Raw genomic sequence first — 15,334 nt, 5'->3', positions numbered from 1 at the left:
GCTTGTAAAATATGTTCAATATGATCAAGGGTACTTGAAGTCCAAGTACCAAGGAAACTGACGGGCCTGCTTTACCATAACTATGACTAGAATAGTGACGCAACCAGTGACGCAACACTTCCAGAGAACAAAACTGAGTCATGTCACAGTGGTTGCCTGGATTTATTCAAAACATATCTATTCACTCACCTATAATCAAAAATCCTCTTTATCAACCATCTTTACTTGGTTAAGGGTTTCCAAATTTGATATAACAAGGGTATACATATTATCATTATTGCAGATGAGTATATCAGTAAAACTTATACAAGCTTTTAGCACCCGTATAAGACCTGTAGACTGGTTAGAAACCATTGTCTCTACTTCCTATAAATCAGAGACTTTCCACAGAAAAAAAATGCACTTTCCATCTATCCCCTCGATGTCTTGCCCTGATTCTTTGTTGAAGGTCAACACAATGGACAAAGGTAGGGTTTCAATGATATATACTCACAGCAAGGATGACTATAATCCCCCTATATCTGATATTCGTGAGCAATTGGAAAATGATGTTGGGGCCCCTTTGTCTGATGAGGAATGGGACTTGGCGCTCTCAGCAGTTCATTCGTCCTCTATATGTGAAAAACATGTCTTTATACGATTTAAGGTGCTCCATATGATACACTTTTCTTAAGCCAAACTTGTCAGAATATTTCTTAACCTAAGCCAATATGTGACTAGTGTAAACTGACTCCAGCAACCATACATCATACAGTCTTATGTCTTACTGCTGCATGGTTATACCCTCTTCTATTTTTGGTGTATTCTCAGCTCCAGCAGGTAAAAATGCTCCCCCTCTCTTTCATTAAGTAACTGCCTTTTCCTCTCGCTAGGTTTTCTATTCTATTCAAATGGAGGGATGTAGCCTCACACAACCAATGGATTAAAGATGTGAAGCAGATTATCAAGGTGGAAAAAAAACAGATGCCCTCCTTAATGGATCTATTAACAGATTACGCAAAGCCTGGGACCCATTCATAAACTATGTGAAGAATTCATCTGGCCAGAAACGTTCAACTTGTATCCCCTCAGGTGGTCTCTCCTATTAATGTTGACGTATACAATGAACCTTTTGTCTCTTATTTCCCCCACCTCGGTGCTTGTTTTTTTTTTTGGTTTCTTTAAGGGAATAGTTGTTGATTTTTTTTATCAGGATGTTGAGATGTTTGTCTGTTATTTTGCACTTATTTGAACACCAGTTTGTTTTTGTTCTACTTTATAAAATCTGTTTTAAAAAAGTATAGGCACCATAAGAAAACCTTACAAAAGAGTGGTTGGGGAATCATGTGTACACATTTAAAAAGAACAGAATTTGGATTTTTTTTACACGATTAGTTACAAAGTCTTCTATAGAGGAGAAATATGTCCTACACTATACTGTTGATTAACTTGGAAGTATGTTTCTAAAAATAGCTCATTATAAATTGAGAAGAAGAAGCTGGACGAGGTGGGAAAAGACAAACTTTTCTGTTTCGGTGTGCATCTAGAGGTATGACCATATCCCCACAATCATGTAAGAAAACAAAATGTTACAGCTACAAGAGGCAGGCAGCTCTTTCACACTTCCCTTCTAACATTCCCTGATTTCAACAACCGTAACTTTCCCATCATTAACCCTCTGCTGGCTGTGACTCGGAGCAGTATTACACATCTGAGGCCTGCCTTCTCTCTGCCTCCTGGTTGGACACAGCCAGCAGTGTGCTTGGCAGGGGGTCGCTGAGGGGTTGACCACGGACAAAAATAGCCTCTTGTTTGCTCACTGGCATGCTGCGACTCTTGTTGTTGTTCTGAGAGCCAGACACGGACACCAGGTTTTTTTTGTTCTGTGTCAGTAAAGCTTGTAGCGTCAGTGAGTGATACTGAATGATCTGTGGGCAGCAGCTTCTAATAAACATGAAGAATTATATTTAAAGTTACAAAAGTGGGATTGAGTCATTTAAACAACGTATCATCCTTAAATGAATTTTCAGTTTTCTGCATGAACTCGTTTTTCTATATTGATGTTGAGTTTTTTTTAAGGTTTACTTTTAGGTTTTTTATGTCTTTATTTTAGAGACAGGACAGTGGATAGATTCAGAAACCGAGAGAGAGAGAGAGAAAGAGAGATTGGGGAGCGACATGCGGGAAAGGAGCCACAGGTCGGATTCAAACTTGAGTGGCCCGCTCTTGAGGACTCAAACCAAATGGGCCGTGCACACTTACCGCTAGGCTACCAGCGCCTCAATATTGATGTTAAGTTGAGGGGAAAAACAGGAAAAAGATAAACATAGATAATCAAGATAGACCTATTCTTATAAATACGTCATTTTCAAACTACCTCAGGGAAAGATGTGACATACCACCGTCTAATTTTTATAAATACTTGCAAATAAGGAACTGGGTCAAAAAGAAAATCCCCAGCTATATTGCAGAAACACCGCTATAGAAAATGTTTAGGACTGCCAGCACCCAGAAAGGCCTCATATCTAAATTATATTATTGACATGCCGGACAAAAACACCAAATTTTTTCCACATAGACTACATCACCATAGCTTTCAATTTTGAGGGGGGGGGGGGGGGGGGGCACTTCATCAAGATGGCAGTTCCAAGATTACGGCCATGTAAAGTCTATAAGTGCCAATATGTCTTCCAAGCCACTTAGAAAGTCAATCTTGGTGTCAATATTTACATTTTCTGGGTCAAGGAAGGCATTTAAAAACCACTAGATGATTATTTGTGCCAAGATCAAATACATGTTAATTTTGGCAATGAATTAATTCATGCCCAACCGCCGACTATGTGGAAAAAATGTGGTGCTTTTGTTTAAATTAACTTTAAATAATGAACAGAATGATGATAAGATTATCCAACTCAAGAATAAACAGGTAAAAGACATTCAGTAGGAATATTCAATACACAAATGGCAGTCCCTACTTCAGAAAACTCAAAAAACCCCAACTAATGCAAAACACAGATTAATCCAATTTAACATCTTTCATAGGATATATTACACACCACAAAGGCTTTATCAGTCCACTCATGAGACATCTCCCTGCTGCCCTATAGGTGCAACAATCAAACAGGGGATCTAACACACATGTTTTGGAAATGTGAAAGACTGAATGATTATTGGAACTTTATATTTGACCAACTTTCCAAAAGCAGCCCCCACATTGCTATTCTGTGCGATGGTGCAGTGCTGAAAAAATTTGACAGTCATGAAAAGAAACTTATTCTACTGGCTATGAATGCAGCAAAAAACAATCATATTATGCCACTGGAAATCTGAAACCCCTCCCCCAATCAAGCAGTGGTGGTCAGAATTGCTAGTACACCTTAGAAAATGTTGTATTATGTGAAAGGACAACAGCATTTCCAAAAAGTTTGGGGTCGGGTTATATATTATATCCCTATAATGGGGGATGAAGTAGAAACCTAATTTGTCTCATTTATCAAAATTATCATGTCTTTTCGTTTAGTTTTTTGGTGTCTGTTTTTTGTTGTTGTTGTTGTGTGCGATTATTTGTTTTGTTTTTATTTTTTTGATCATTATTTCATTAATATTATTATTTTTATTATTTTGTTTGTCTTTACATGAATGTGGTGACATCCAGATGTTGCTTTGACCTGGGCTCGGGATGGGAGGGGGGGGGGGACTGTGAATGTGAGTATGGTGCTGTTGAAAGATGTTTTAAAGATGTATGTTACTGCTGCTGGTACTGTCTTGTCCACAATGTGACTTTTGTTTGGGGTAAAATGAATTAAAATAAAATAATTGAAAAAATAAATAAAAAGCTATTTTCAATATCTCACGTAGTTTCTTACATCACAGCAGTGGCAATGCTTAGTGGGTAACTGCTAAAATATGTTCAACTTTATGTAATAATAATAATCACAGGAACATTGCTGACTCAGGGGAAAAAAATTGTTTCTTAATGTCAGCTGCGGTCTTCACATTGCATTAGATGTATGTTCTTTAATTCAAACGACATTAGCAGAAACCTTGGCACAGTCAAGGGCCAATGTGATGATGTCATCAGAAGGTTTAGAGGTTCTTAAAAAGTGTAAAAAGTTATAAATCCAAAGTGACTGTTAAGGGATCGGACTGACACAGACAAGAGGTGCCAACCTTTGGCAGCACAAAACGTTTCCATGCCTGAGGGGAAAATGGAACTGCTCCATTATTCAGATCGGGATTTAAGTACTGAATTATGTTGTGATACTAAAAGACTCTGGAGACATCAGTATATCTTCATTTCAGGGGCAATAATCCAGTGTGCAGTTGCTTTTAACTGAGTCCTGAATCTCTTCACACAAGCTGGCAGTATGCATGCTACTGCCACTTGTGTGTCCACTTTGAAAGATCATGCAAAGCATTTCCTCACTGGAATAATAGACCACAGTCCAGACTGCAAGGAAAACAACAAGTGGCCTTAAAATGCCATGAAGTAAATGTCTGCAATGTTGTTTTGAAATTGAAAATATATAATGCAGCAGGCACTTCATGCAGGACTAATATAAAAGTTAGTGGAAACCAATATTACTTTAAGAACACCTTTTTCAGTCCATCAGTCATGCACCTTCTGTTCAGCTTCTGTCATCTCACCGCTGCTGATTTACTTCCTGACTCAGCTCTGGGAAACAGTCAAGTTACCCTGATTACAGACATTTCCTTCCTCCACCATTCACAGCAATGCCTGGAATGGCTGCAGTATTTACTCAGGCCTGGAGCAGTACACTGCCGATCCCACACCCACATGGCATATGCATCATCATGGGCTGCAAAGGCCAAGGGTTCCTGGGAGAGAAGTCCTCAATCTGGACAGGGAGAAGAAAAAAAAACATCGATATTCTTTACGATAACATGAAATAATCATGAAGAGTATCTGCCCTTAATGATTCCATTGATGCTTGTTGTTTAACCCCCAAACAAGGCTTAAAGTAATAATACTGTTCAAAACTTTGAAGAAGCAAATTGCGTCTCCAAGCGCCCCCTCCAACTGTGGGCCCCCTAAAACTTCCCCCAACTCTACCCCAAATAGAAACAACACTGTTTATATCCTACAAGATTTGAAGGTCACCTAAAAGTCCCTGTGAGTCCTATGTTTTTTTCTATATTATGCTCTTTAAAGGAGAGTGTCTCCAGAGGGGGGCACTTTGAGCCCATTGTAATTATTTGTCAAGCAATCTATCACGATCAGGTTTAGAATATCTCTAAAACTCCTCATTGTAAGAAGTTCCTGGGTCTGACTTATCCTTACAATGATTATCTGATAACCTAGTTTTCACATTCTATTATTGGTATTTTCATATTGTATCATTACTCTTTTATAAGCCAACACCTTTTAATAAAGCTGGTGTGAACAATTCCTTCATTTTTATCTCCTTGAGTCCCGGGCCACAACTGTTGGCACAGCTCAAGAGAATCAAATGTCAAAAGTTGAAAAGGAAAGCTGGTTTTCTGGTGGTGGTGGTGATCTTGTCATGTCATGTTTTTAGAGTGTCTGAAATGCAGGTGAGCCAGTATAGATCAGGTATGATGATTGTACCCTTACCACCCTGACTTCACCTTTAGGCAACCTGGAAAACAAAAAAAAACACCCACGAAACAGGACAACACCGTGGTCATGTCACCATCCCATGAGACAGCAACTTGCTTTGACATCTCTCCATACATCTTTGTGCATGTGTATATCTTGTTTGTGCATGTTTGTATTTCAGCTCTATGTGTAAATGTTCTGCATACAGAGAGAATTTTTTTATTGCCTGATAAAGTGAAGAAAAAAACTGTGACATCACAGCACCAACCACTTAAGATCAAATATTGGAGTCAAGGTAGAACTCCAAGTATATATATCATTGGAGGACTGGTCTGGACTGGTTGGCAATGTCTTCTCACAGCAAGAGAGCAGAGGGTTGCTGTGACCCTCAAAGATAAACAGCTGCTACTTATGTATGGATTACATCGCCATCTAGTGGAATAAAAGTGGATCTTTACAGGCTCTCATTTTCCAGTTCAACGCAAACCCAGAGAAGCGGGAAACAGAGCAGCAGCTGCAGGCTATTAGCTTTATGTCCATGTGCATAACAAGTATTGTTCCATTATAACCCCCTTTGTGGGAAATGAAGGCATAAAGTACCAGCTGTGGTGTTTCCGTCTACTGAGCATCTTGGCCAAAGTGGACTCCAAACTTCCTCACATCCACATGCAGAAGTATCAATTACTGTTTATGCTGAAGGCCCACGAGACATGCTGCACACAAATATACTGCTTGATTTCGAAGTAGTATTCACCTTGTCCTTCTGAGCTAGAAGATACTAGCCCGACAGACACAGGGTGGCAGTGAAGTCTTGATGAGGCGCAGCTTTAGAAGTTGTCTCCTCTGAATCTGGGATGTTCAAATTATATCTGAAGTGTTGCTTTAGTACCACCTAGAGATAATTTTAAAATATTTTCAGTCCATATGCCCTCCTTTCATCTCTGTCCATATATAGAGCTGAGATTGAAGCTACAGAGGGATAATATTAGTCAGTGATTGTCTCTCCCGGAGGCGAAATGTTGGAATGAATCCATCATGATTCTGCAGGACATTATCTGCTCTAAAATGGCCAACTATATTAAAATAAAGCTCGCTGAGGTACTTCTGAATGGGGTACTGAATTCAAACCACAGCCACATTTATATCACACATATATGCAAGATAAAGATTAAAGATCTTTTGAAGTACTCTCCACATAATAGAGTTTATGTACAGTTTAGTCAGTCGAAGGCGTTTTATTGGTGATTTATAAAAAGGCATATAGATGTTGGATCCTCTCATCACATCATGCTGCTTCAATCCATCAAACACAAGTCAATGCTATTTAATCCCTTCAACACAAAACAGATATTTTTACATCAACCCGAGTTTCAATTTGAATTGATTGACTCAGAGCTATACTGTGTTATGGATTTCTCTCAGGGACACACAAAAAACACCAGTTGATACGTCAGTGAGGAGGGAAGTCTGTCAATCTCTTTAGATTAGTAAATGGTAAATGGATTTGAGATTGTATAGCACTTTTCTAGTCTTCTGACTATTTAAAGCAATTTTACACAGAAGGTCACATCTACCCATTCACACACTGATTGCAGAGGCTGCTATGTAAAGTGACCATTAGTATAAAGTAACCCAACGACACATTGACACGTGACCACAATGACCTTCAAGTTGACAGACGACCGACTCTACCACAGACGCCCCATTAGTGAATGATATGTGGGAATTTCATAACAATAAACTTACATGACATTGATAAACAGGCCTAAATTTGAATATAATTTTAACACATAACAGACTACATGAACATGATTTAGATTATGAGTCACATTAGATTTATTTTCATTATTAATTGTGTTGGTCTAACAATAACTCCCAACTAAAAGCCTCTTCATGACATCAGCAAAAGGTTTTTTTGTTGTTATTTACTTTGAGCCCTAAGAGCAGGTATATTATATTACCAAAATAATGGCTGCTTTGGACACCACAACTATAGCTACATGCAATCAGCAAATGTGTGAATAATTCGATGTGCGATGTGTCATGTAAATGACCAGACACGAAAATAAAATATTCTCATTCTTTCACCATCCTTTCCTCCTTAAAAAGTCCTAGAAAAAAAGAATTCATCATACTGAAAATCAGAAAACATATGATATCATTTTGTTTTGGTGATGTAACACGTGTTTTGTGTTTTGAATTGTGAACATTGGGAAATGGGTTTGGAATTTTAAAATTGGATGCATCCATATTGACACAGTTGGGTCTATATTAAGGTAACAGTACTGTATTTTTCACTGGGTCGCAGTGGCCTGTTAATTGAAATGAATCACAATCAGTCTTGAAGTTGAGAAGTCCTCAAACCATCAAACAAACAAAATAAACATGATTTTATGCAAAACTGTAGTACAACAGATCAGTCACGTTGGTGTTATTCTGCTAGAAGCATTCCATAGTAAACTGTTCGTTAAACCAGTAACTAGAATAGTCATTTAGTTTTCATTCAGTAAGTCGTTTTCTCAGTGTGGCTGCAGTTCCGTCCTCAGGGTCTGCAGCAGTGATTAAGGCCCGTACAAAAAAACCCGAATGTAAATGTCAGAATAATTTGAGCAATGGGACTGGCAAAAACTTCAGTCGTGTCGTCATCTGAAGAAGCCTGACATTTGTTCTAAATAGATAAAAGTTGAAGGGCTGATATGTAATCCCCCTTGGAGCAGAGGCTGAAAAGTTTATTAGCCTTTTTCTTTCCTGTGTTTCTATCAATGGCATGTAGTTTATGGTTGTTGGTTAGTGTTTGAATGTTACCCAACTAAGACACCAAATGACACACTTTCTCTTAAAGCAAACACATATTTATCTAAGGGGTACTGACAGATTCAAATGCAAGTCTCATTCAACTGATTTACCAGTAAAACCACCATACAAAGGTTTTCATGAAAAGTTCTGGATATGAAGTTACTTAAAAACAAACACAAACAATGGTCGTTTAATGTAACTAACAATTCACGATCAATTTATTTGCCACCATTTATCATTTTGTATGAATGAGTTAACTAATGGCAAGTTAAGGTTTTTTTTACTAACTAACTGAACATTTCTTAAAGCTCTAATTAAAGAAATATCAGTTATGGGCATGTCACAAACTTTTGTCCGTTGAAAATAGTTCCCTGTGTTTCCCCTACCATTCCTTTAACGTGGTGGCCCATTGCCCCAATGTGACCTCCCACCACCGACTATGTCACCACCCCTAAGAGATAAACCTGAGGGAAACACTGGTTGCTATCTGAATTAGTTTTTAAAAGGTTGGAAATTATACTTTTTTTTAAGAGTTGTCTTGTGGCTTAAAGATAGCAACCAATAATGGAGGACCCTTGAGAGAAACTTTCTTACATTTGGGTAACGTGTTATTTTCTGATTATTGAGGTCGTCAAATATAGACATTTTTGTCAGGAAACGTTAAAGGAATTTAAATTGATTTCTAGGTATTTATTTAAATATAATTTTCAATAACAGAGAAAAGAAACAGTTCATTTAAATGTAAATAACATATCAACAAAGGCTCCCATATGATTAACAGCACAACATATGTGTTGTCTGAGTGTACTGGAAAATGAACACAAGATGTATTAAGAAAACAAGTTCTATAAAAGAAAAAATATTTAAAAGTATTGAATGTAAAGTCCACAATTGTCAATTTGACTTCAACTCTCCCAAGTGACTTGAGCAATCAAACAGTAAAAATATTTGACACGGGACAGTGTGAAAAGATTTACGACTGTGGTGAGGTACATTTGCAGAAAGACAGACAACATTGGCAATAAATATTCAAGCCGCAGTGAAATACTTCTCTGACTCTGACAGGAAAATTAAAAAAACTATTTGTCAAAAAGTAAAAGTCTGACACAAATTGTGCAGCTTGGTCACATTGTCAACATGCTGTCACAAACAATGCTTTGACCTGTGGTGCCTAATCAGACTGTTATGATGTATGAAAAACAATTCTGACAATTTAGAAGAATTTGTATCTGCTAATTATCTGATACTAAAAATGCAAGATTGAAAGATAATTGACTTAAAGGGGCTATATGTAACTTTCAAAAATACAACACCACATGGCCGTTTGGCGAACTGCACCAGTAACCTGTTGCTCGCTCTCCCTCGCGTGCTCGTCATGTGTGCTCGTACGTACACAAACGAGCATCATCATCGGCCGCGAAACACTGGATATTTACCGGCATAATGTTTACAGAGGAGGTAAGTGGTCATACACATGTGAAAGTCTGCGAAGGAGTCTGTGTGTCTGTATTCATTCTCCATCCTACAAACGACAGTCTCTGCAGGCACTGGCTGAGAGCGGGAGTGTGTGATGAGTTTGTCCGCCTTTGAGAGCTCATAGGGTGGATAGAAGTGTGTGTAAAGGCAGCCTCTGGCTATATCGGGAGTGTGTGATGAGTTTGTACTGTTGATCTCTGTAAGTGGAGCGGAGTGAGGAGGACGTTGAGAACGCGCATAAAATGTCACATCCTGGAGCTTTTGCAGAAAATACGACCCAAGGAAACCTTTTATACAGGCAACACAGATAGACAGTGAACATCTACTTTTTCACATCAGTTCGCTTATTAATGGGTGTTAAAAACAATTTATACATGTAAAAATTTACATATAGCCCCTTTAAAGACTCTTCAAGTCAGTGTATCAAAGTCTCCCATGGTAATCTGACTGAATGTTTTTCACATGATGCAGATGAAGATATTCTGGGTAGACCTGACACTTTCCTCAAAGGTCAAATATAGCCCCAATTTAATTTGCTTAACCAAGCCAAGTTTCTGCTGTGTGTGTGTGTGTGTCCTGAATTCTCCCAGAGTGCATGTTAGGGGAGATCAGCTTTGCATCAGTAAAATGTGTTGGCTGAAAATAGGCCTGATCGAAGAATAGTGTTTCATATTACATTGCACAGGAGACCCGCGCAGGCAGCTCAAGCTCTTTACTGATGTCTCCTTCACTCTTCTGGAAGGAGGTCTCCACTTTTTCTGAATAGCTGGAATCAGACTCTTAGAGGACACCAGTCAAGGTCACGTGATCAAAAAAGTACAATGTGCATATATTGATTGTTCTGTTAAAGGAAACCTTAATTTTCAATTCCCATTTGTTTATTTTCTCCCAATAACATTAGGTTAGAAAACAATGTCCTTATAATCCCTGAACAATTCCTGAATTCCTGTAAAATGTTCCAATATTAGTTATAAAAACTGGCTCAAATTGATCTGAGAAAAATAATTTCCTGACCTCAATAATTTTGTTTCTGTTTTTTTCTGCTTCAATCAATATATAAGTGCAAAAAAAGGTTTGACTTTGCCTCTTATGCTTATCGTTCAAAGAAGCTAAAAATAATCAAAGAAGCCATAAGCAGTGTAAACAATGTAATGGGCAGTTTGAGGGCTGGCTCAGCTGGGAGTGGACATATAAACATTATTGCTACAGTCGAGTCACATTTCTCTGGGATACGTGCCAATGCTGGCAGCCCAATTTTGGATATCTCTGCTGTGGCAGGTCCACAGTTTTTTTTTTCCCCCCTCCAAGCAGCTAATGTTCCCATCACCAAAGCATTAGGACCACCCCACAGACCCGCATATCTGGGTCACTCACACATAATGCAGTGCCTGCAGCAAGAATGTTTTTGAAAGGCAAGGTGAACAGCCAATGACATCTGAAAATAGCCACCTGCAGCTGTGATTCTTGAAATAGAAGAAATGTTCTCTAGTAAAGCTTTGGGTGAACTTCTTTGTGTTTCACTAAACCTTCAAATTAGTGGTTTTTGGGGTCACCTGGCTAAGTGTAAAATGTAACATTTGTTTAATGCATTTGAATCTGTTGAAGCCAGAAATATTTAAGTACCCCTGTAGTGGCTTTTCCAAAAGTAAAACAACATACAAAAGTAAATACAGCTTTTTTGTTGGATTAAGATGACAAGATTGATACCATTATGCTTAATGTTAGTTGTTGCAAAGATTGGCATAACATAAAGTCTAAACTACATGATGTGTTGGCACACTGCCCCACATTCATTTATCAATTAATGCTTTCTCCTGATTTGATCAAATTCAGGATCATATTTGCTGGATGGGACTTAGTATATGTTCCTTATTATGGCATTAGAACAATCAGCTCCTGTTCTCTTATCTGTTATTCTTTAAGAGCAGGCTGCCAGACAGACAGTGCCAATGCTGACCCAACTGACTCCTGGACATCAAGCACACTGTGGCTGGGCCATAGTTCCAAACTTTGTGACTGGTCTTCAGGGGGGGAAGTAAGTGAAAAAGGACCGATCTCTGCCTGTTGACTGTCTCAGCTAAATCCCCCTCTTTGCCAGGGGAACGCACAGTTGAACGTCTAGTCCTGACAGCTTCTTATGATGTCAGGTACTGGGAACTCTGACAGCCTTCTCTAGCTATAGCTTTTGCACAGCATGTGTTTCCGCAACGCAAACATCGCACAGCAGGTACTGCAGGTTATCTGAAACTGAAGAACCTGCCAGTCAAACACAGTACATGGGCTGTCTCGCATCAGACATCTCTATGAATTGCAACATCTTTTATCTGTCAGGTTCAGCAGCACTTGTTGAAAGCAATGTCACTGCTTAAGGCGAGTGATTGCTCCCGGAAGCACAGCAGCAAAAACGCTAACAGGTGTTCTAAGGGGGACAATCCTCCAGTTACCTGTCGCAATTTAATGATGTCCTTGCAAATTTTCACTTTGTGGGTGTATGCTGGAGGTGGTCATGATACAGTTCTCTGCTGTGTTATTTTTTGTGGAACAGACACTAAAGTGGTCTTTTCTCCTTCTTACTAATGCTGCAGCTGGCTCCAACACTGGCCGGGATGCAGGTGTAGTCATTTCGGCCTCCTTCTCTCTGCTTAGGGAGATGGTGGTGGTTCTGCTGGCTTGCTTTGAGTCCCTTCTGTCCTCCTGTTGTGTGACTCCTCTTCTATTAGCTGGCACTTCGAGCTGACATTCCATCTGCTTAGAAAGGTCACCTATTCTTATAGTTTTTTTCAAGGGGTGGATAGAACTCTGAAACTTGTAGTTAAGTCACAATGCAGCTTCTTTTGGCCTCTCCGCTTTATGGGACACTTTGCCTGAGGAGTGGTAAGATAACATCCTGTGTGTCACTCTGAGGTGGGAGAGAGTCTCTTCCAGCAAGTTGCCAGGACCAGACAGAGCAGCAAAAACCCTTTTGCTGTCAGTGCGATGCATTGTATCATGCATTACAACTAGAGCTGATTTTTATCTTTGTTGCTCATGGTTGTCTCAACTTCGGAGAAAGTATGAGTGTGAACGCATGATAGAAATCTGTGGTGCAGTAAGTCTTCATTTTTTAAGGGCTGTAACGTTTTCAGGTATTTGACTCTTGTTTGTGCCTTTGAGTTGTATTCTCTAGATCAGCTGCAAACTGCTGGACGATTCTTGCAATGGACAAAGTTTGGGAATATGTAAGAATAATGATTACAGATATCTACAATTGAACTTCCACATGTTAAAAGGGCTTGCCATACTCCTACAGCCTCTGTTACCACTCTCCGTTCAGCCTTTTATGATCCTGCTCTGCCTTTGGTTGTTTGGCATAATGGCTCGGAAAGGGGCCTCTGCCAAAAAAGGTCCTTCTTGGTTTGTGGGTGATATAGAACTACTTTTGTGAAGCTAACTTTAGCAAGTTCACACAGAACTTGTTTTTAAACTAAGTGGTTCTTACAACTAAACCTTGTTGTAACAAAGGCTTCCTTTATTTACTTTAAAACAAGTATCAAAACTCCCTTTGTTGTAGGGATTTTTTTTGTTTCATGGACCAGAAATACCACTCGAGCTCAGTCTAATGAACAATCAAACTTTTTAAAATAGTCCAAAGTTCTATGTTACCTCACTACCCCATGTGACCCAGGTGATGTATTAAGAGTGATGAGGATGAGGGGGTGGAACTCTTCACTGGCTTGTTATTTACTACTCAATATCCACAATATTACAGCAACAGATGGACTTTTTAACAAGGAGTGAAATTTCTCCTGCTGCCAGAATGAAGCAGCCGGTTAAGCATTTACTCTCTGTGGTCAGGAGGCTCATTATCCCCTGTGAAAGTCACATAGTTAGAGAAGTAGTGAACTCCCATACCTCTATAATGAGCCTGCCATTCCACTTGGGCATGAAGCTGGCCAACTTGCAGCGAGGTATCGCTACCCTGTTGCTCAGCAGCTGACTGAGGAAAATGAGCAGAACTTCTGATGGCCTCCTGGAAGGGCTGCAAGGTATCTGCAGCCAGGCATCACTGCCCCCCCCACACTTCTCTCAGTGGAACAGGATAACCTGACCTTTAACAGGAATAAACTTTTCAATTATTCTGACGTAGTCAAATTCCTGAAAACTGTAGACTCGTGCAGTTTGCCAGAAAAACAGGCAGCCTATGTACTTTGACTTTGTAACTAGGGCTGTTTGATTATGGAAAGAAATCCTAATCATGATTATTAAACATGATTGCCTTTACAAGATCTGTACCACATGCATTTATCGAACTTTAACACTCTTAAAACTTTAACATTCTGAGCAGTTTGAAAACTTTGAAAAATAAGAAATTAAAATATATAAAACAAAAATAACATTAATAAAAATGACTAAAGAAAAGTAGTGGTGATGTACTCTTGTGACCAAAATATGACACTTAGAAACAATCATGACGATATGGACCAAATGAGCGCAAGTATGAGGCACAGTAATCATGTAATCTCAATTATCTTCTTTTCATAAATGTGGAAAGCCAAAATTGTAATTGAAGTAGAAACTTGATTAATTGCCCAGCCCTCTTTGTAAATACTCTTACTTCCTACTTCATACATAGTTAATCAACTCTTTACTTTGTACGGTATCAGCACTTTTAAAAGATCTTGAGCTAAGAAGGGGTCAGATTTCACAGAATCATTCCACATTTTCTTTCTTTATTTAAATTTTATATTGCCCCCAACCAATGTTGTAATCTCTTTCATTGTAGTTTGTATTTGTAAATCAGATTACGGAAAAAACAGCTGGCTGTTTTTTATGATTTGGAGGAAGGGTGTAGCATTGTCCAAAGAAGAAATGATTACATCTTATAGTGGATCTAGGTCTGCCTTACAAACAGGCAATACAAATGTTTCAAACTCACCACGGACAATTAATATTGAGCTCTTTAAAGTTCTGATAGATTAAAAATGTATCCAGCCTCATCCACACATCTGGATTAATTATGCTTGAGAAATTCCTCTCATAAAAGACTAGACTTCTGGCTTTGGCAGAGGTCTGTACTCTCCATGTACCATTGTTTTTTTTAGTTTTTTGCCTGTTATTATTACACTTTAATCAGTGTCCTCCTCCATTAACTTTGTGTCCAAGAGTTTACTACATGTTTGATGTTAACGCTTCTGTATCTGATTGGAGTAATTTCTATTATATATATTATATATTTTTTTATTTTGAAAAAGAGGTTACCTTTCAGTCAAGAAGTACTATCCTCACTTGAGAATATACTGTGTTAAACTGTGTTTGGAGCTACACTAATGATAGGACATCCACAATAACAAAGCTCTATCATTTATTTAAAAACGTAAAAAAAACAAGATGCAGATGAATTTAAAGTCTACATTTGTTAAAAGTTAAAACGTGAGATTAGACAAGCAGATGTATATGTCATCAATAGAGTATCTGTATTTTAATTTGCTTTACTGTTGTTTTTAATGGGATTCAGCACTTACA

Source organism: Labrus bergylta, chromosome 16 (assembly GCF_963930695.1).
Source record: "Labrus bergylta chromosome 16, fLabBer1.1, whole genome shotgun sequence".
Lineage (NCBI taxonomy): Eukaryota > Metazoa > Chordata > Actinopteri > Labriformes > Labridae > Labrus > Labrus bergylta.
Note: the sequence above shows the minus strand (reverse complement) of the source record.